General features: G+C 48.4%; 1 protein-coding gene across 1 annotated transcript in view; it reads left to right on the top strand.

Annotated features, from left to right (window-relative positions):
* Positions 1-601: 601 nt before the first annotated feature.
* CTXND1 (cortexin domain containing 1) overlaps positions 602-22,214 on the top strand; it is a 57,049-nt gene continuing 35,436 nt past the window's right edge. Inside the window, exon 1 of the mRNA XM_057541992.1 lies at positions 602-677. The gene's annotated coding sequence lies outside the window, so the exon portion shown is untranslated. The remainder of the gene's footprint in view (positions 678-22,214) is intronic.

The raw sequence follows: 22,214 nt of genomic DNA, 5'->3' as shown, positions 1-22,214 counted from the left end.
TTCCTTGGAAAAGACTACTATTTCACTCAATCTTCAGTTTGGATTTTCCATCTAAACAATCACATCTGCTGCATATAGTCATTGTTTTTCTTTTACTTCCCAATTTTTAAAAAGCCCCCCCCCAATTTTTTGTTTGTTTTACAAAGGCACAACTTCAGTGTTTTTACACCTTTTTCCTTTTCTTGTCTAATTGCATCAACCAGACTTTCCAAACCAGCCTCTTGGTCTTGCTCCTAAGTTTGGTGGAAACGTTTGTCTCGCTATGAAGCATAATGCAGACAGATGCTCTGAGAGAGGTATCTGCTTTCGCATGAAGGAAATATCTGGTGGGAACGCTTGTGAACAGCATATCAGAGAAGCCCAGACTGGTCTGTGCGCCTGCAAGGGGCTCTTGGGCCCCCTCCGCGCTATCCACGCTCTGGTCTGGGGGCTGAAGTTTCTCCCTGCGTTTCCGCTTGAACAGCATCCAGCTGCCTCGCCTTTAAAATGCCAGGGCGGCCGCGGCTCCGCTCAGAGCCCCCCTCTCGGCGGTTGGCCCGCGCTCGCCGGCGCCACCGGGGCTCTGACTCAGCCGCAGCCCGGCCGCTGCCCGCCGAGCCGGGCCTGGGCAGCTCCCTCCGCGCCCCGCGCCCCTGGCCGGCACGCGCCGCAGCGAGCGCTCGGGACGGCCTCGCCAGGTAAGCGTTGCAGGAACATCCCGGGACCCGCCGCCGCGGCGCCTGCGGGGCTGGGGCGCAGCGCGGTCGGCGGTGCCGGGGCGTCGCGCGGGTGGGTCCCCGGTCGCGGAGCCAGCCCGCCGGCCACAGGAGGAGGATCTGCTCGCTGGGGTCCCGCCGGGCCCCGCCGCCCCCTACGCGAGGGGACCCGCCTGGCCAGCCGGGACCGGGACGCCCCTCCTGGTGGCACGGCGCCCGGGGCGCGCCGCGGTGGGCACGGGAGGGCTGGCAGGTGGCGGCAGCCTTGGGCCGCCCGGGTGGGAGCCGCGCCGGGCTCCGCGTTGCAGCAGCCCCAGTTCTGCTTCGGGGCTCGGGGCTCTAAAGCCTGGAAGAGCGGCGTGCTGTGTTCAAGGCGTAGTCACTCTCCTGAGCCGTCCCCTCTCCCTTTGGGGGTCCTCGGCCCCTCTCCACTGGGGGGTTTAAGGAGTCCGAGTTGAAACTGAATCAAAGTTAGAAATTTCTTCTCGTTAAGTTCAGTGCCTAAAATTCAGTCCCTTCTTGTGGCTGACAGTGTACCTGGAACAGATTTTTCTCAGTGTAGCTGATGAAGGTCACATTTGAGGTAACTTCTGGGGAAAGTTCTGTTGGTGGCAGCCTTTCTAAAACGTCAGGCCCCGTTGGATTTTGTCCGGATCTGCAGCGAAAAGCCTCATACAACCTTTCAAATATTTTTTCCCTTGTCAGTGTAGAAGCAGAGAATGACTGGGTGATTTTGGGGGAATGCATTATGGAACTGACTTTTATAATAGTCTCCATTGCCCATAAGGAAAGTTCTGGAAGGGAAAACCTGTCAGGAAAGACCAAGGTGATACACCTTCTCACTAGATGCTCAGTAAGGTCACAGTGTGGCTTTGGACCCAGAAATAAAGTCCCAGGCAGGGCCTTCCCTGGGAGAGATTCCGTTCTAGTCCACTTCTGCATCAGCTTGAAGGATCTTCTTAATCACTGTGTGGGTTTAGCTGAACCTCCCCAGATTCCAACCAGAAAATCTGAGTATCTATGATGCAATCTTACTCCTTTACATAAAATATGTACCCAGTAAATTAGGGGGTTGATGCCTAGGTGCCAGGTAACTTGGGTCTCCTGTACTTTCCCTCCGTCTCTTTAAGCCACCTCTTGAGATGAACTGTAATAACCTGATTTGTGGTCTTTGCAAACCTACAAAGTGGGTTTAGGACATCAGAAAGCCAAACATCCAAGGCCTTAGATGTGATTTACGAATTGGATTTGGATTAAGGCTATATTTTCAGGGATGGCTCAGCCTAAGACATGTAGCAGCTTTGAGGAGAAGGAAAATTGTCAAGCAAAAACTTACCCTGGAAAACTGTTCTGGAACCAATGACTTCACATTTATCCAAAAGAGATATTGTGGGTAAGCTGTTAGTTGATTCTATATGATCTTTAATATAGTCTTATTCCAAATGATTAATTTCCCAGTCACTTCTTTTTTCAGTTGTATTTAATATCTCTGAACAACGTTCAAGTATTGAATGCCTGAAGTATAATGTGTCTCTGAACTCAAATATGTTTGGAAATTTACAGCAAATTTCCAGCCATTAGATAGTTAAGATGTAAATTTAAAATAGACAAGGTTATGGTAAAATAAAGGGCTTTTAAAATAGTAGGAACCTGAATTAGCCTGAACAGAAATAGTTCTATTAACTGCTTGTAAGTTGTGATTCAGAGGACTGCATATCTCTCCAGTTTATTTACTTACAGGGTTAATGAAAAAGGTAGCCACTCTGAATATACTGCCCTGCTAGTTAATTTTTCTCCAACAAATACTTACACTGCCAGGCCACCCCATCACAGCACAGACTCAAAATCTGCAGTCCTAGGGTGGTTTGTGTGCAGTATCATTCAAATTCGACAACATTTCCAAGATTTAAATGGAAAATGAAATGGTATCAAGGAAAATGTCCTTAAATTATCCTGTCTGGCCACAATAGAAAGAACAGCGTTTCTAAAATTGACAAAGTTCCAAGACTCTGAGGCTATTGCTCTAGTAAGTCCTGACGTGTAGGAAGACCATAATGGCTCTGAATTTTGGCATCGAAGGCTCTGGAACTGATCCATGTCAGTGAATTTTTTAGATAACTGAAGTTCACATTAAAACATTAAAAGTGGCAACATTTTCAAATATTTGATTTGTTTGGGAAGGAAATATTCCTCAAGTGCACTCCGTGCTTCCCTACAATCAGACAGCTGGCTAATGGGAATGTTTGCATTTCCTGATGCCTGGGGACCAGCCCTGTGAAAATCAGTTATCTTGTGTCCATAGGGGAGAAGGAGCCCTGACGTTTGCATCCAGCAGATCAGCATTTAGTCCTGGCTCTGCCTGTGGTCAGATGACCTTGACTTAATCGAGATGCCTTTCTGAGCTTCTGTTCCCTCATTTGTAAAACCCTAGGAGAACCGATACCTAAAAGTCAGTTCCATTTGTTAAGTACTTACTGTATGCTAAGCATTTTATACATGCTGTCATTTAATTCCCAGAGAAACAATTATCATTCCCATTTTCCTGATGAGGAAACTTATGATCAGAGAAGCAACTTGAATTACCCAAGGTTAATTCAGGGTAGGAAAGCTGCTATTCCAGACTGGGATCATCTGATTTTGAAACCTATATTCTTCTGACCTATCATATAAAGTTGCTAAAAGGAAAACATCCCTGATGTAGAGTCAGCACTCAAAAAAAAAAAAAAAAAAAAAAAGGTAGCTGCCCTTAACTATGATGACCAGTTCCACTTTGTGAGGGTGAAGTTAAATGAGGTCATTCACGTTTGAGCCTGGGGAGTGGTCCCTCTGTAACTGGTCTCTGTACAATCAGTTATTACATGGAAGCTCCTAACTCCTGAGACTCAGTTTCCCTGTTTTAAACTTAGGAAACCATTGCCTTCTTTGCTGGGTGGTTGTGGAAATCATAGTTGGTGATGTATATGAAAGAGCCTAACACATAGTAACGAAGTCCTTGTGGACCTCCCCTTCCGGTGTCTGCCCCTGTCTTTACCATGGACGTCGGTGCTCCGTAGATTTCCTCTGTGTGTTCTTGAACAGAGGACTCTATGCTGGCCATTCCTGAAGGTGGTCCCCCCAGGGACAATGATGCTTCAAGCCCTTCAGATGGAGCCCCCTTGGAAAACTTATTTCAAGGGAAATATAGAAGGCCAACATCCTTGATGGGAAGAGGTGAGGTTGGGATCCCTCATGCCAGAATCTCATAAGAGACCCCTGTAGCACAGAGGGGCGTCCATACAAGCAAGCATCCTTCAGCGTGCCTGTCCCCTTTAGTCATGTCTTGTCCTCTTGCTGACCCAATGACAAAAGAGTGAACGTGCCCCAGGGTCTCAGTAAATGACTGGCCTCAAGGCACACATTTCACGTTCAGTATATAGTTTACACTCTGTTCTTATGGGAATTTTAAAAAATGTTTAATTCTTTTGATATTTTTTAATGTTTACATTATTTTTAAGTATTTTATTCTACTCCATAATACAACTTTGTGTTAATATAAAGCAAGGCAGCCCACTACCAACAACACTCTGGGAAGAAGTGCCCTTCTATCCTGAGCCACACTCCTGCACCCTCCATGGTATGCATACCCCAGGTAGGGAGGCCAGGCCCTAGAAGGGTTTGGACCCTTCCTCTAAAAGATCTGACTCCTAATGCCTTGGCACGTAGAACCCCACAGACTCCAGAATGGCGTTTCATCCTTGCCCTTGGGATGGCGTGACAGCAAGGAACCCTGAGTTTCCCCTACAGATTGAGCAGGGTTAGAGAAGCAGCCACTCCTGCAACCCACGCCCGTGGCAGACATTGGGGTTGAAGTATGATGTTGTCTGAGGCCTCTTTCCTTGGCTTGCAGACAGCCGCCTTCTCCCTGTGTCTTCACATCGGCTTCCCTCTGTGTGTCTGTGTCCTAATCTCCTCTTCTTATAAGGACCCCACTCATATTGAATTAGGACTCACCCGTATGACTTCCTTTTACCTTCATTACCTCTTTAAAGGCCCCCATCTCCAAATACAGTCACATTCTCAGGTCCTGGGAGTTAGATCTTCAACATATGACTTGAGGGGAGCCGGGGACACAATTAAGTCCATAACAACATCTGAGGGAATGATGCTTGAACTTGGCCTGTTTGAGAGGGTGCGGTCCAGGCTGGCACAGTAACGAGACCCCATACAGAGGAACAGCCACAAGTACCAGGTCTCTGGAGGGCGTGGATGGACCTGCATCCAAACCTCCATCATTAGGGCAGTTGTTCAGCTTCCAAGATGGCCCTCCTCTTGGAAATAGTCTGCTCCCCTCTCTTATTAACTGATGTTTGGGAAGGGTGCTCTTGTCCAGTGGGCCAACGGACTGGCCAAACGGACATTCTGGATTTGACTCCCAGGAGGTGACCTGGGCTCCATCAGTATCGACCGTCAGGCGGAATTGTCCAGTATGATCAGAGCATATGTCCCCCTTCCCTGTGCCCCAGTTAAAACACTAAGATAGTCGTTCTCAGTGTCTATAGAAGAAGGGAGAAACGTTGCCACCATTAGCAAACCACGCTTTGAAACTCCTGCGCCTCCCCAGTGGCCGCATCTCCAAGCGAGCAAGGACAATATTGTTAATCAATATACATGCCCAGTGGACTGTAACGCTCCTAAAAATCTGTCTTCTTGTTCAGCAATTTCTCTGATTTCTGAGAATGCTCCTTAGAAAGATAATGAGTACCTATGTGAGTGTGGGGAGGTTGGGTTTGCAGTATTTCTATCAAGAATTGATTTCCGGGACTTCCCTGGTAGTCCAGTGGTTAAGAGTCCATGCTTCCGGGGCTTCCCTGGTGGCGCAGTGGTTGAGAATCTGCCTGCCAATGCAGGGGACAGGGGTTCGAGCCCTGGTCTGGGAAGATCCCACATGCGGCGGAGCAACTGGGTCCGTGAGCCACGATTACTGAGCCTGCGCGTCTGGAGCCTGTGCTCCGCAACAAGAGAGGCCGCGATAGTGAGAGGCCCGCGCACCGCGATGAAGAGTGGCCCCTGCTAGCCGCAACTAGAGAAAGGCCACACGCAGAAACGAAGACCCAACGCAGCCAAAAATAAATTAATTAATTAATTTAAAAAAAATCTGTTAAAAGAGTCCATGTTTCCAACACAGAGGGTTCCCATTTGATCCCTGGTCGGGGAACTGAGATCCCACATGCCACATGGCATGGCTAAAAAATAAATTAAAAAAAATAATAAATAAAAATAAACATAAACATAAAAATAAAGATATCCAAAAAAAGAATTGATTTGCCCTCTTACCACTCCGCTCCCCGTCCCCTCAGTGCCTCCACTCCCCCATTCAGAGGAGGGGTTCCCCACCTGTGATTCCAAGCAAGGAACCCTTCAGCTGCTCACAAGACAAAAGCTACCATCTTAGAGGCATCTTAGAAGCAGAGGTGGTGGGGGTTATGGGATAATTGAAGGAAAGGGCTTCCTATGTGGGAATGTGGCCAGGATGATGGAGGATGGGGAAGGGAGAGATCCAGTAATCAATTCCTTGGCTGGTGAGACTCAAAAATTATGGGACCTTGGAGATATTCTCCCAGGGGGGACACGAGGGACTCGGGGTTGTCAAGTTCCCCGGACCTGGCTCCAAATCTTAACTCCACTGCTTACAGCTATGTGACCACGGACAAATCACCCCACCACCCTGAGCCATAGTTTTCTCATGCATAAAATGGAGATATGAACGCTGAATTCCGAAGTTCCAGGAGGAGCATACAGAAGAGAACATGTGAAATCAAGTAGCACCATGCTTACCATGCAGCAGGCCTGCAGAAGTGCGTGTGGAACCTGACTCTGATTGTACCTGACGTTGCAAGAATGAAACAGAGAAATTCTCGAAGAATCAGCTGGGAGACTCGTTGTAAGATTCAGATTCAGAGGCTCAACTCTGAACCCCTGAATCAGAACTACCCGGCACAGAGCTGGCAATGCTCATTTCAACAAGCTGTGAGAGAGATGATTAGCACGCTAAACTTTGGAGTCTAAAGTTTGAGAATCACACCCCCTGCTTGGGGAAATTAGCACTGTTTGCACCCTTGCTTGATTTAAACTATGGACCCCTCCAGGTCCACAGCTCCTTCTGTCTGGACAGAAACATGAATGCTCTCTCTCCTTCTCGACCTAGAGAGGCACATTCGTTCCCACAACGGGCTTCACTCAAGGGCATTTTGTAATTTCCTGTTTTCCACAAAAGTCATGACAAGCCGGCTGCAGCACGCCCTGTAGCCAAAGCTTTGCTGTCCAGGCTGACGTGGCCTCAGTCTCCGCTGCACCAGCCCTGGAAAATCACAGAAGGACAAACAGCGGAGGCTGTATCTGGAAGGAAACCTGTGCTTCTAGGTCTAAGGCAATTGTGTCTTTGGCCATGACTTTTTTACCACAAAAGTCCAATTTCAATCTATTGCTCCAATTTCAATCTATATGTTCATCTTTGATCTGTCTTGTGGTATTTTTTTCACCTTTATACAGAGTAAACTTTGAAATTATCTCAGTTTGCTTCTTTGGAGGAGAAAGATTTTAATAGCTTAATAGCTGAGTCCTTTGGATTCAGAGCAAGGAAGGTTTACCATTTATTTATTTATTTATTTATTTTTAAAGATTTATTTATTTTATTGATTGATTGATTGATTGCTATGTTGGGTCTTCGTTTCTGTGCTAGGGCTTTCTCTAGTTGCGGCTAGCAGGGGCCACTCCTCATCGCGGTGCGCGGGCCTCTCACTATCGCGGCCTCTCTTGTTGCGGAGCACAGGCTCCAGACGCGCAGGCTCAGTAATCGTGGCTCACGGGCCTAGTTGCTCCGCGGCATGTGGGATCTTCCCAAACCAGGGCTCGAACCCGTGTCCCCTGCATTAGCAGGCAGACTCTCAACCACTGCGCCACCAGGGAAGCCCATACCATTTATTTTTAAAGGTATTTGCTCTGAAAAAAGTATTTTTCTGATTATTCAAGTTTTAGATATACTTTGTAGAAGTTTGGGGAAATACTGAAAAATAAAAAAAAGAAGGAGGGCTTCCCTGGTGGCGCAGTGGTTGAGAATCTGCCTGCTAATGCAGGGGACACGGGTTCGAGCCCTGGTCTGGGAAGATCCCACATGCCGCGGAGCAACTAAGCCCGTGTGCCACAACTACTGAGCCTGCGCGTCTGGAGCCTGTGCTCCGCAACAAGAGAGGCCGCGATAGCGAGAGGCCCGCGCACCGCGATGAAGAGTGGCCCCCGCTCGCCGCAACTAGAGAAAGCCCTCGCACAGAAACGAAGACCCAACGCAGCCAAAAATAAATAAATAAATAAATAAATAAAGAAGGAAATAACAACTACCTACGATCCCCAGCACATAACTATCATTTTGGTAGTTCCTCCTGTACATACCTTTTCCCCCTGTATACACACCTTTTTGGTGTTATTGCTCATTTGCTTGTTTACATAACTGGAATTTGTGAGCATAAAACCAATGACTTGTGGTCAAGAGCAGAGGATGCTGTGGGGTTCAGGGGTGGCCTGGGGCAGGGCTCACTCTTGGAGAGTGAGTTTGATGAGGACTTTGGACGATGGGCAGGATTTGAGCAGCACAGGTAGGCTGGGTGGCATTTCAGGCAGCGAGGGTGGTGGCAGAAAGAAATAGGGGCAGCGGGGACAGAGCCTCAGGGTGGTTTTGAAACATGTCTACAAGTTCTTTGACACTCATTCCACCAAGAGGTGGAGCCCGTGCCGCCCCCCCCCTCCCCCTGCCGTGAGCCCAGGTGGGCCTTCGTGGCTGCCTCAGTGAATAAAACTGTTAACACAAGTTTGTGTGCCCGACGCACAGTGACAATGCACAGTGAGGCCAAACAAACGGAAACATCGGCGTTTGGAGCAGAGAAAGGTTTATTGCAAGGCTACGGGTGGCTCATGCCCTAAAAAGCCTCGAGCTCCCAGAAGGGTTTTGGCAAAGCCTTTTTAAAAGGCAGGTGAGGGAGAGGATCTCAGGGTAGGTAATCAGATCGTGCACAATTCACTGATGGGCTGACGATGAGGGAACAGGGCGGGGTCACAGGGGTTAACTTTGTCAGTCCTTAGGCTCCGGGAGGCCTGGGGCAATGTGCTCATGGTCATCAAGTAGTTAACATCTTCCAGTTGATGGGGGGTTATCATATCTGCAAAACAACTCCGGAAATTTGCATCAAATACTGTTATCTAGGTACTTCGGAGAGGAGCTAAAGCAGAGGATATGGGGGGAAGGAAGGCCCCATAGGGCCCTGCTTGGTTACAAAATGAGGTGCAAGGGATGCTTTGTGGCTTCTGGACTGGGTTAGAAAAGGCCATTCGACTAACGCTGGCCTCTCTTGGGACCCTTGCTCTGTGACCCTTGAGCTGCCTGAGGTCGCCACGTGGAGAGACCACGTCACTGAGGGCAATGCCCGAGGAGCCTGGCTGCTGCAGCCCCCGCTGTGAGTCTTCCCAGCCTGGACGTGAGACGCGTGAGTGCCGGAGCCTTCCAGAGGGCCCCAGCCCCACCCAGCACCCGGCCTTAACTGAACGTCAGAACTCCGAGCAAGAACAACCAGGCTGAGCCCAATCAGCCTCCAGCTTCATCAGCAAAACAAATGACTGTTATTTGTTTATGAATAAATAACCAGAATAAGTCTCTTCAGGGACCGTGTTTATTTCCGTCTTGAGGCAAACACACGATTGCCAAGGGCAACACGAGGACGGCTGGGGTCTAGAGGCCCTTGATGCCCAAGGCCTGATTTCCCCAAACTGCTCAGCTACAAGTCATCACCTGCAGAAGGATAGAATAACAGCAGTTGGTGTTTGCACCATCATCTCTACACGTGGGCACTAAGCTTAGTGCTTTCTGTGACGTCACTCCTCTGATCCTTATCTTGACTCTATAAGGTTGCTGCTGCAACCATCACCCTATTTTACCCGTGAGGAGACTGAGGCACCAAGAGATTAAATAATTGACCCAAGGTGCATTGCCAGTAAATGGGATCGGGGGTGAGATTCAAAACCCAGGGACTGGCTCCAGTGCCTAGTCTCAACCTTTATACTCTCTCCCTCTCCAGGGAGTGCTGGAATACAGACGAGACTGTATATCTGAAGGGGTAGGTACTTAACGTATCAGGGGCTGAACTGACCTTCTCTGTGGGAAAGATCTAGTCTGAAGGGCTCCGGGAGGAATGGCAGGAGCAATGGCATCACCAGGACACTCATCAGAAACGTAAGTCCTAGTCACTGTGTCGCCTTTGCTTTGATCGCAGAGGACAGTGTCTGGGTCTGATTAACCTTCCTCACAACCAGAACTGTGCAGAGCTATCCAATCCTTGCTCACCCATCCACCCGCATTGCCCTTTGCTGTGAGCGCTTCTGCACAGACTCAGAGGAGAGTCTACCCAGTCTTCAACAATGACGGTCCTTTACTTTCCCGAAAAAGAGACCCCTTAATATTCTGCATGTCCTCCTGGGAGAGGGAGGTCTGGCTTTGCCCCCCACCGTGTCTTACCTGGGGAGCAGGCAGCTACAAGCCCAGCCTGCCATGGTCAACCGTGTGTCAGGCTGCCCCTCCCCACGGTTCGGTTTATCAAGAATAATAAAAGCATGTTTGTAGGGCCTGTTGATTTTAACACATCCTTTACCAGCGTATCCCCCATCGTCCTGAGCTGGGGGCTTTGCACATAAATTCTCAGGCCTCATCTGTTCACTTGAATCTGCCTTGCTGGGCTCAAAGGAAAGAAGGCATTAGCAGACTGTGAGAGGATTGCTCTACATTCTGCAGAAAACAAGCCGACATTTTCAAGGACTCTAAACAGAGAAGGGTGATGAGTCATAACAGGCTGGACTCATCTTCCCATTTCCCACACCCTTGGTGACTGGGATGTGAAATTCGGCCAGGTGCTGCGTGACGGTCTCTGTGCGGACGGGGAGATCCAGAAGACGGACGCTGCGCCGCGCCGCACTCCAGCGGAGCCGGACTCCTCTGGCTCTGCAGATGGCCCAGAGCATCAGACCCCTCCAACACCCACTGCTTTCCCCCAGGAGCCGCCAACACCATTCTTTCCACTTGTGCAAAATGCTCTCCCATGTTTGTTTTTGTGTTTTTTTATAAATTTATTTATTTTATTTTTTATTTTTTGGCTGCATTGGGTCTTTGTTGCTGCATCCGGGCTTTCTCTCTGGTTGTGGCAGGCGGGGGCTGCCCACCCCACTCCTCATTCACCCACCCGGTGGCCACCCTTCAAGTTCTCCTGGGGCCTGGTTCAGAGAACAAACCAAGGTGACAGTGGACAAAGGGAATTCCCTGGATGGTAAAGTGTCTAGTAACCATTGCAGTGGCCACTGACCAATGTGTAACTTTTCCAGCATACCTTGGAGAGACCTAACTTTGCATTTACCAAGCTGGGGGAGCTTAAAACAGGCCCCAACAACCAGGCCACCTAGGAGACCCTGGAGGCTCCTGAAACCAGGCCTTGCTGGTTGTGCTGACCCACATCTGTTCTGGGGGGCAGGTCAAGGGAAATGCACAGCCTCCTTCCTGAGTGAAGAGGATGTGGTTGAAAGGAATCAGAGGATTGGCAGATGGAAGCCACAGCTCAGCGTGGTCACAGACGAAATCTTTGACAAGTCCAAGGCTCTGGACCTCCCTGGGTAACAAAGATTGCATGTTCTAACTCATGACCTGCTTCTTGAAGCAACACATGCCTGGAATAGCAAAATCAAATACCTCCAGAAGCCCGGCAGGTGACATAATGACTGAAGCAGGCTGGGTCTAAGACAATAGGGAGTGGTGGAGACTGTGGAAAATGAGACCCAGGAACAGTCTAAAGGGGGCACTGGCAACTTAGCTCCGACTACACGTTGCTGAGCAGATATATAGGCCCAGGATCGCCAGACCCGACAATCTTCCAAAAGCAGAAATTCTGAATCTTATCTAAAAATCTCCCAATGGCCAATTCTTTAAAATTAAAACAAAATTAAACTCATAGCCATTCTGCAGCCCAAGCATAACATATCTTTGCCCAAATCCACCAGAGGACACTTTTGTGACCTTGGACGTCCACACTACGCTGGCATTGTCTGGTGGAGTGAAATAGGAGACCCAATTTAGAAAACAGACAATTCAGAGCTGTTCTGGTGAGGAGCAGCCAGATGGGACCATATCTTGGCCGCCCTTTGCTGCCCCAGGGGGTGTTGGCCCTGAGACCATCAAAACTGAGGATTCTTCCCCAGGCTCACAGTCGCCCTCTGGTGGGCCAGGAGAGTTTCTGCAGGTTTCAAACTAGCCACAAAGTCCCTGAAAGCAGAGGGTGAAGGGCGTCTGGGGTGAAGAAGCTCGTTTCAGGACCCGTCCATCTCGCCTGCCTCTCAACAGGGTCAGTCACTTGGAGTGACTGTGATGCAGTCAAAATGCAGCCCCTCTATCTCTTTAGGGTGCCCCCAAATCTTCTCAACCTATGTCACGTATCAGAGATATCTGCCTGGATAAGGAGGTCTCTCCAAACCTCAGTTTCCCATCTATAAAATAGGAATACTAGTGTCCGCTCTGCCCACCTCCCAAGGGTGTTATAGGAATGCAAATGGGATATGAATGTGAAAGTGTTAGATGTGAATCAAGGCAGAAGATAGGGCTTATTGCCATTTTGCATGTCTGGGTTCTTGGCTAGCAAGAGCAGACGAACTTGACTTTGGTCCTTCTCTCCTCCTTCCCCAGCTGCACTAGGCAGGCCTCCAGGAGGTAGGCCCAGCATTATGGATTTCTGAATGTCCTGATCATCAGGACGCTGTGGCTTTGCCAGTGGCAGTGTGTTTCTGTCATGCTGTGGGTAGAAGGGGTGGCCCACAAGCAGCCCTGCCTGCTCCTGGGTGGGCTACTGCAGGGGGCCCACACTGGTCTTGAGGGGTACCTGCCTCCTCGACAGCCAGAGAGCGCGTCCAGTCCTCCAGACACTGGGTGATGGCAGAAGGTAGAGCAGGGGCTGCCATCCTCCCTGTGCCCAGCCACTGAGCATCCCCTCTGCTCAGAGGGGTGTATGGGGGTCCCTGCCCTCAAACAGGGGGAGGAAAGGAAGATGGGCACATGGCTGCTGAAGCCTTTCTATGTTGGACCAGAGCACACACTTGAAGCCAAGTCATAAGAAACCCGAAAGGAGATCTTCAATTCAGATCAGAAGGGGTGGATTTGAACTTGGCCTGAAATATTTCTCTGGGGAGTGGGCTTTAGAGGCAGAAGTGTCTGTGTGAACAAAGGCATGGAAGTGGGGAAAGATAATTTTTTTTTGGAACCAAGATTTTCAGTTAAAGAGGTAAGAGATATATTCATTTGTTCATTTTAATTGGCATTATTATACATGTATGATTTTTTAAGATATTTTTCCTGATTTGATCCAATGAAAAGACCAAGAAGCAATAACACCCTAGTAGCACTGAGTATCCCTAGGACCCAGATTTTGGTATCTAAATACAAGTTTCCATTAAAGGGAACCAGTACTCCTTAGGGAAATGACTGATTCTAGGGACTGTTAACCAACTGATGCCAAAGAAGACTTCAGGGACTGAGATGATGTCAAAAGGTTATACAAACCAGATTAATAGGGCTCCCTCCGGGCAAAACTGGGACAATTTTTGCCCCATTCTACTTGATTTTAATGTATTGACTATGTGAAAATCTACTGAATCGATCAAAATATTGTGTTTGTGAAACACAGTGATTGGAGTATAATATATGAGAAAAGGAGAAGCAGGAGGCAGGAAAGGAAGCGGAGGGGAGGGAGGGAAAGAGAGGAGGACAGGAGGGGAGAGAGGGAATGGGGGAAGGAGGAAAAGAAGTGGGGGGGAGGAGCAAAGGCCACCCTCCCGCCTAGACACCCACTGCCTTAGGAAATCTGGACTGTTAAAAATAGGAAGGCACATAGCACAGGGAGATCAGCTTGGTGCTTTGTGACCACCTAGAGTGGTGGGATAGGGAGGGTGGGAGGGAAACGCAAGAGGGAGGAGATATGGGGATGTATGTATATGTATAGCTGATTCACTGTGGTATACAGCAGAAACTAACACACCATTGTAAAGCAATTATACTCCAATAAAGATGTTAAAAAAAAAAAAAAATAGGAAGGCCTTTCCTGCGAGCTCCCTGCCCATCCAAACCCTACTTGTTCTGGAGGGGGGGCAGGTGGGACTCTTGGTGGGAAGGCTTCCCAGGAGACATCCCTGCAGGGTTCCCCCTGCCCTGAGCACCTGGACCCTGGCCCTGGGGAGTGGTCTGGGTGAGCGGTCACACCCAGGGGCTCTGCTGCCCATAGATAAGCCTTTGACCGCCAGCCCACTTCTTAGTTGCTATTGGCTGGGCCATTGCTAGGTTTCTTTTTTTTTTTTTTCCCATATGGATAGAAATTTATTATTTGTAGAGCACAGTTCCAATAAAATTGGGAGAATTTTCAATATCTCTCCCTTAATAAAGAAAAATTTTAGTAAACAAGATGACAAAGTATCCATATTATTTGGAGAAAAATTTTAACATACCTTGTAAAACAATTCTGAAATTGAAGAAGGTAAATTAAAATGATTATTATGGACTAATATGAATGATTTAATGTTTTATAGGTGAATTTCTTGGAAGTCACTAAAGTTTATAGCAGAGTTGTATTTTATATGTGTTAATACCTGTGTGATACCCGGGGAATCTGTTTATTTATAAAGCAGAGGTACCATGACTCTCCCCACCTCCAAGGCCTTGGCCAGGGGGCAGTGAATGAGCACTAAGACTTTCAGGCACAGCAGCTGGTATTGGCTGGATTCCAGCACTTTTACCCTGTAGCGCTAGTCTCCCAGCGGCTTCTCCTCAGGGCCTGGCACAAAGCAGGACCCAAAGGTGAAGGAAGCCAGGTTTCTCCTGGGGACTTCTCTATGTCCCAGGATGTCTGGATGGCTTCAGAATAACGATGCTGGCTGCTGAAAAGAAAATAATGTCCCTCGTCAAGGGCTGCTTGAGCGTTTATTCACTGGTTTTATTTTCACTTACATGTGACATGTGCCACTGGTTTTTATATCTTGTACAAAGTACCTCCAATAAACAGATGCATTTTTATTTTATTTTTTTCCTGGCTGCACCGTGCGGCATGTGGGATCTTAGTTCCCAGACCAGGGATCGAACCTGTGCCCCCTGCAGTGGAAGAGCAGAGTCAACCACTGGACTGCCAGGGAAGTCCCAAACAGATGTATTTTTAAAGAGCTCTTATCAATGAATCAGTGAGACAAATCAGCTTCTAAAATCCTTTTCCCCTTAACAGATGTCTGGAAAGTTCTCAGGACTTCCAGAAGGGAGTCTCCATGGAGAGACTTCTCACTTTACACAGTGATTAGGAACTGATTCCGCTGCGAAGAGCTTATCATTTGGTGGGAGGCGGGGTGCTGGGGGGAAGTTGAGCCTGCAGTTCAATGTAACAGATCCGCAGGCCAGCGGATCAGTTTAGCCTGGGCTCTAAGCCATGTCCCCATCGGGGTCGCCTGGCGGAACAGGCAAAACAAGACAGCCATATAGAGAGGGAGAGCTTGGTCCTCCCTGGGGATGAGGGACACGGGCAGATGCAGATTTTATGAGCCCTAAAATTTATACAATTCAGGGAGCCCTCCTTCATAAAGCAACACAAAATTATGAAAAAAAATTAAGCACAAAAGAGAATCTTTATTTCGAATGAGGAAATAAATCACAGCAAATTACAAGTAATAAAAACATTTCAAAACTTTTTTTGTTTTAAAAAAAGATAGGGCTTCCCTGGTGGCGCAGTGGTTGAGAGTCTGCCTGCCAATGCAGGGGACACGGGCTCGAGCCCTGGTCTGGGAAGATCCCACATGCCGCGGAGCAACTAGGCCCGTGAGCCACAATTACTGAGCCTGCGCGTCTGGAGCCTGTGCTCCGCAACAAGAGAGGTCGCGACACTGAGAGGCCCGCGCACCGCGATGAAGAGTGGCCCCCGCTTGCTGCAACTAGAGAAAGCCCTCGCACAGAAACAAAGACCCAACACAGCCAAAAATAAATAAATAAATAAAATTTTTTAAAAAAAGATAAAAACCCTACAGACATCACAAAATTCATAAAAATTAACATAATTTAAAAAATTCACTGCTTGCCCCACCTGGATGACATTCTTATTCCTACATTTTTGGCTGAATTTTGATCTCTCCTTCCTATTTCAACTACTTTGGTAAAATCATTTCTACAGAAAACAGAAATAGTGTCAATCTTCTTTCATAGTTGGCCAAACTTTGATTTTTGGGGGGGGGCGGTGCTTAATTTCAAATGTTTCTTTTAGCTTCGCACCTCATTACTGATAATGTCTTAAATTATCATATGTGAGGAAACCTCTATCATGGTTTTTTCACTTATCAGGGGTAAGATTTCAAGGCTTTCCCAGCCTTCTCAGGCACGGACTGATCTTAACTATTCTGAATGATGACACTCAGCCAGCTGTCTTCCACATCCACACTACAGTGGGGTGTTCAGAGCTTCCTCAAATCCTCATGGGTGTCAGTATTTCATGCCAATCCAGTAAGAAATCAATAAGAGCCACACAGATGGCTGAGCTAGGCCATTTCAGGCCAGGAAGAGCGTGCCCAAGACAAAGGTGTGGAGTCTACTTTGGGGAAGTCCGGGCAGCTCCGGGGGTCCATGAGGCAGGAAAGCACATGGGAACAGACGGAGAGTGGGAAACAGTGTCAGAGGCTGGCAAGGCTCTGAAAATAGACTAACCTGCCTTTGCTTAAGGAATGCAAGGCCTGTCCATGACCATCGATGCATGGGAAAGCCAATACAGTGGATTCTAAAGATCAAGTCAGACAAGCCTCAGTTTCGATCTTCCCTGCCACTTTGTAGCCAGGGGAAACCTAGCTACACATGGCATTTTTATACACAAGTCATTGTGGACCAGGTAAATATGTTCCAGTGATCCAAACTGAATGTATTTCCAACTGAACTTCCTCTTGGCCTGATCCCCCAAATGCCGCTGATTCTCGAAGGCCTCAGACTGGAGGGGAAGTGAGCCCAGTGGTGGGCAGCTGGAGTAGGAAAAGGCAGTGTTCTTAATCATTTGAAGTTAATATATCTTGCTTTTGCAAATTTTGCTAAAATACATGACCACGAGAACATACTGTTAGAGCACATGCCTCCCAAGGTCTTAGAAGGAGCCCATGCAAGTGAGGGGCCCTGAAACTTAAGCACCATTAGCCTTATGGGAAAGGCACCTCTGAAGAGGGACACAGAAGGTCTGGGAGGGCTTCCTGGAGGAAAGGGCCGTTGAGCCAGGCCTAGGAGACTTTTTTATTTCCTGTGTAACTGTCAATTTTATTTAGTTTTTATCTTTTAATTTTAAAAAATTGCAGTAAAATATACATATCATACAATGTTACCATTTTAACCATTTTTAAGTGCATAGTTTAGTGGCATTGAGTACATTCACATTTTTGTATAACCATCACCACCATTCATCTCTGGAATTTTTCCATCTTCCTAAACTGAAACTCTTTGCCCATTAAACAATAACTTCCCTCACTCAGGCCTAGCGGACTTTGGCTGGTCAATGAGAGTGAACATTTAAAGTGCAGGGACTAGAATGAACCAAGGTCCCCGGTGTGTCAGGAGCAATGGAGAGGGGGCAGGGAGGCTTGGGCAGAGCCAGGCCACAGCGGGCCTTGAAGTCTTGGCCAAAGGGCTGACTTGACCCTAGGGATGATGGAGCTGTAGCACGTTGGTGATTAATACGGCCCTTTGACATGGCTAGTCTGGCAGTGGGCGTCGGACAGAGAGATGGGCCGCAGGGGACCAGGAGGAGGGACCCGGGTCAGAGTTCTAGGGCTTATGAAAGAGCGGGAAGGGAAGGTCTGGACAGGGAGGGCTTCAGAAAGCCAAGCCTCCAGAGCTAGGATGTGGGAGACAGAAGCAAAAGGTCCAGGAGAACCCAGGCAGCACTGCTGTCACCCATCGCTCAGAATGTTAACAGGTGTCACTTGAAAGAAAAAGGAAGTTGTGGCCAAATAAATCTAGGAAACACTAATTATGAAACAGCTACACTGAGGAATGGATAAAGAAGCTGTGGTACATATACACAATGGAATATTTCTCAGCCATAAAATGGAACGAAATTGGGTCACTTGTAGAGATGTGGATGGACCTAGAGACTGTCATACAGAGTGAAGTAAGTCAGAAAGAGAAAAACAAATATCGTATCTTAACGCATATATGTGGAATCTAGAAAATGGTAGAGATGATCTTATTTTGCAAAGCAGAAATAGAGACACAGAGGTAGAGAACAAATGTATGGATACCAAGGGGGAAGGGGGGGTGGGGTGAATAGGGAGATTGGGATTGACATATATACACTATTGATACTCTGTATAAAATAGGTAACTAATGAGGACCTGCTGTATAGCACAGGGAACTCTACTCAGTGCTCTGTGGTGACCTAAATGGGAAGGAAATCCAAAAAAGAGGGGATATATGTATACATATAGCTGATTCACTTTGCTGTACAGCAGAAACTAACACAACATTATGAAGCAACTATACTCCAATAGAAATTAATTTAAAAAGAAAACAGCTACTCTGGATCTCTTGGGACCTCTAACACAGAAATCAGCACACTTTTTCAGTAATGGGTTGGATAGTAAATATTTTAGGCTTTGCGGGCCATGTGGTCTGAGGCCACTGCCGTGCAAAAGTGGCCATAGATGTGTAAACACAGGTGTGGCCATGTTCTAGGAAAACTGCTCTTATGGACACTGAGATCAGAACTACATATCCTTTTCATGTGTCGTGATTTCAGGTTTTTTGTTTTTTCAACTATTTAAAAATGCAGAAACCATTCTGATCTCATGGGCTATGCAAAAACAGGAGGGGACCAGATTTGGCCCACGGGCTATAATTAGCCGATGCCACTGTTCCATGTCAGGGTGCAGTGGGAACATCCCAGAGGGACCAAGAGATGGGGTGTTTCCCAAATGGACTGAGCAGCGCTCAAGGGGTCCCTTCCCTGTCCCAACATGTTCCAGGAAATGTTGGGCTAAGAATTTGAACCTGCAGGATTTAGTATGGTTCTCAGCTGCTACAGTTTGAATGTTTGTGTCCCCGCCAAATTCATGTATCGAAATCCCAACTCCCAAAGTGATGTTATTTGGAGGTGGGACCTTTGGAAGGTGACTGGTCATGAAGGTGGAGCCCTCGTGAATGGGACTGGTACCCTTACCATAGAGAGATTTCCCTGGCCCCTTCCACCATGTGAGGACACAGTGAGGTGCCTGCAACCTGGCAAAGGGCCCTCACCTGTCTGTGCTGATACCCCAGTCTCTGGCTTCCAGCCTCCAGAGGTGTGAGAAATAAACTTCTGTTGTTTACAAGCCACCCAGCCTGTAGTATTTTGTTATAGCATCCCAAACAGACCAAGGCACCAGCAAAAGACAAGTCCAGATAGACAGCTGGTTGAGGAATATTTTGCAGTGCTTGCTGGGAACCAGACTCTCTTCTTAGTGCCTTATGTATATTAATTCTTCTTAGTCCTCATCACCACCCCATGAAGTTGTTACTGCCACTCTTCCCATTTTGCAGATGAGCTAACTGAGGCTAGGAAGGGTTCAGCAGTTTGCTCCAGGCCATCATCATGAGGGGACAGAGCCAAACTCAAGGTTTTGAGAGGAGGAAGGGGTTGTCAGGGTGGTGGGGCGAGGAGAGGGCTGCCTTAACTGCAGAACTACACAGTGGCGACTCCACGCAGCCAGGAGCAACATACCGGGACATCCCGGTGAAGATGGCCAGCTGGCAAGATTGGCCCTCAGGAGAGAGGTCAGGCTGGAGATAGAAACTGGGACTTGATTTCCCCTGCAGCCTTCCAGAGTGACGTTATGCACCTCACTCCCAGCTGCTCCCCGCCAGACAAGCCCACAAGTAGGTTATGCAAAGGAACACGGTTCAGGAGGAGCTCATTCTGAGATGCTGAGCTGCGGAGGTCAGCCAGCCTGGTCAGCTTTCCCCCGGGAGACACGTGTGCACCATGGCCCTTGGATCAGGAGGGCACCTGTCCTGAATCCCTTCTATGGCTCACACTGGGATGTGCTTCAGGGACCCAGACAGAGAATCCCATTCTCTAGGCTTCTGCGGCTCCGGTGTCTGACTAGGTCCCTGTCAGCACGGGGGTAACCCCACAGGATACCATAAATGGAGGAACACAGGAGGCCCATACGCTGCTTCTCCTTCTGCTTAGCTAGAGGGAGGGGCTGTCTTGCAGCCCCTCCCCCTGCCTCATCGTCTCCCCATGACTCCACAAGGAAGAACAGCTGAGGGGCAGGGGAAGAACTCTGGTTGCAAAGCACAGAGAGGTCACGCAACCTGACCAAGGTCACACAGCCACCAAGAGGCAGAGCCATTACTCAGACTCTGGGGGTGGGGGTCGCCCCTCAGCCTGCTGCTGTCTGCAGCTCACCGTCCCTGCCTCACTGAAGAGGGCCACGACCAAGAAGCAGGCTTGTGTCCAGAACTGACCTAGGGCGTCTGGAACACTACGGGGTGTTGGGAGGGTGGACCACCGGCGCAGCAGTTGTGAAGAGGGGGGCATTTTGACAGAGGTGATTTGACACAGCCAAGGTGTGGCGTCCCAGTTTTTACTTCTAGATGTTGTGCATAATAAGCAGCCCATCTCACCCTGTCCCTGACCCAACCTCTGCCCAGACTCCATCCATCCCTGACCTCCATCACCCTACTAATTTAGCACAGTGACTGGTTTTTAAAAAATATTTAGTGATTTGTTTTCCAAGTTTCGTCCAAATGCCCCTGGTCTCAGAGGATCAGCCTCCAAACTGTCAAGTTTCTGTAACCAATCCCTGTCCTCAAACCCTCCCCACCCCCAAGAAGTCTGCAAATGCATTGAAGGAAGAAGGCTGGTGTTCCTTGGTTTCTGGCTTCTGCACAGTGCCCTACACGCAAGGACGGAATCCGCCAAAACCTGCCCGTCTTCCTAGTGAGGACACCAGGCTCGGTGACTTGCTCAAGGTCATTCAGCTTTTCCACAGCAGATTTGCTCCCATTCTGAGGGACACTCTTCTCCTCTGTTTATGGGAATGGAGGAGGTAGGCAAGGAACCCTGTGATGGTGACCCCATTCCTGACCAGTGTCGGATCTCATGGGGAGCCCTGTGGATCCCCGAGGGCCGTGGACACCCACAGGGTTGTCGTCTATCTTCACAAATATCTTTGCATATGCAGATGAGTCTTGCAGCTTGGAGGTGCACAGCCACTGTGGCTGCCTGCCTTGGAGGGACCATTAATTTCAGGGAGATTAATTACTCCTGGGGACAGCCAAGTCAGTCTCCTGCAGCTTGCCTCTGTTGGTCTGAGTCATTGTGGGGAAACAGGCTTGTGTCGCTCTCCTGAGTCCCTCGTACCAGCAAGTACAGCCAGCGGAGTGCAGCCGTCAGCCCTCTGATCCAGCTTTGGGTGGAAGGAATGCTCCTTGGATAATTCAGTCACTGTGGTTGTCCCCTTGTCAGAGGACACCAGGTGATTTGCTGTGTGGGTGGCGGTGTTCTGGGGAAGCCAGCACAGAGAGCCAGGCGGGTGTGCAGGCTGAAGGCTGGGAGCATCTTTACTCCTACCGTCATCGTGGGGGACTCACGCCTATGGAGGGGCCATCAAAACAAAAATCAAAGCAACAGCAAATATTTTCATCACGTGTTTACTCTCTGTTGGACACTCTGCTTAGCACTTTCGACATACATCTTCCTTTATTCTTTTCAGAGATCCAGTGAGACTCATTGGGATATTATTATCCCCATTTTAAAGATAAGGAGACTGAGACTTGAAGAAGTTACATCACTTGTCCAGTGTCACGTGGCTGGTGCGCCAGGTGGCCAGAATCTGAGCCTGGACATCTTGTCCCAGGACCTGAACTTGTAACCACTTCCCTCCCCTCCTAAGAAGGGGACTGCTTTCTGTTTTCACATGAGAAAGGGCTTTCAGACGCTAACTATGGTGGTGAGAAATAACGGCAAAAGTGGCTCAATGTACCTGAGTACCTGAGTCAGCCTGACTGTTTATGAAAAGACACTCCCTGCTGAGGCTCTCCGGGAGGTGGAGGGTTTTCTTTGGGAGGATGAGGGGCATGAAGAACCGTGCGTTTTGGGGGAGTCCTGTGCCCAAGGTTGTAGTTGAGGCCTGGAAGGGCGGCCTGAGCAGAGCTGTTGAATCATATGTACTGCTCATCCGTGTCGTGCAAATCAATTTCATTATGAGGAGAAAAAAGGTTGATTCTCTCCATTTAAAAGAAAAATCTGTTAAAGACTCTTTGCCAGTGTTGAAAAGGTAAATAATTACATAAGGGCACAAATGAAATTGCTGTCAAATTAGAAATGTAGGTTCAATTTCCTAAACATCTCTTTGGCCGCTGGTCTGATATAAGACATTTGGATCACTCCAGATGAATGAGACTTTGTAAATGAGTCCTCCGTGCTT

This window comes from Balaenoptera acutorostrata, chromosome 3 (genome assembly GCF_949987535.1).
Source record: "Balaenoptera acutorostrata chromosome 3, mBalAcu1.1, whole genome shotgun sequence".
Classification (NCBI taxonomy): domain Eukaryota; kingdom Metazoa; phylum Chordata; class Mammalia; order Artiodactyla; family Balaenopteridae; genus Balaenoptera; species Balaenoptera acutorostrata.
This window is presented reverse-complemented; position numbering and strand designations above follow the sequence as displayed.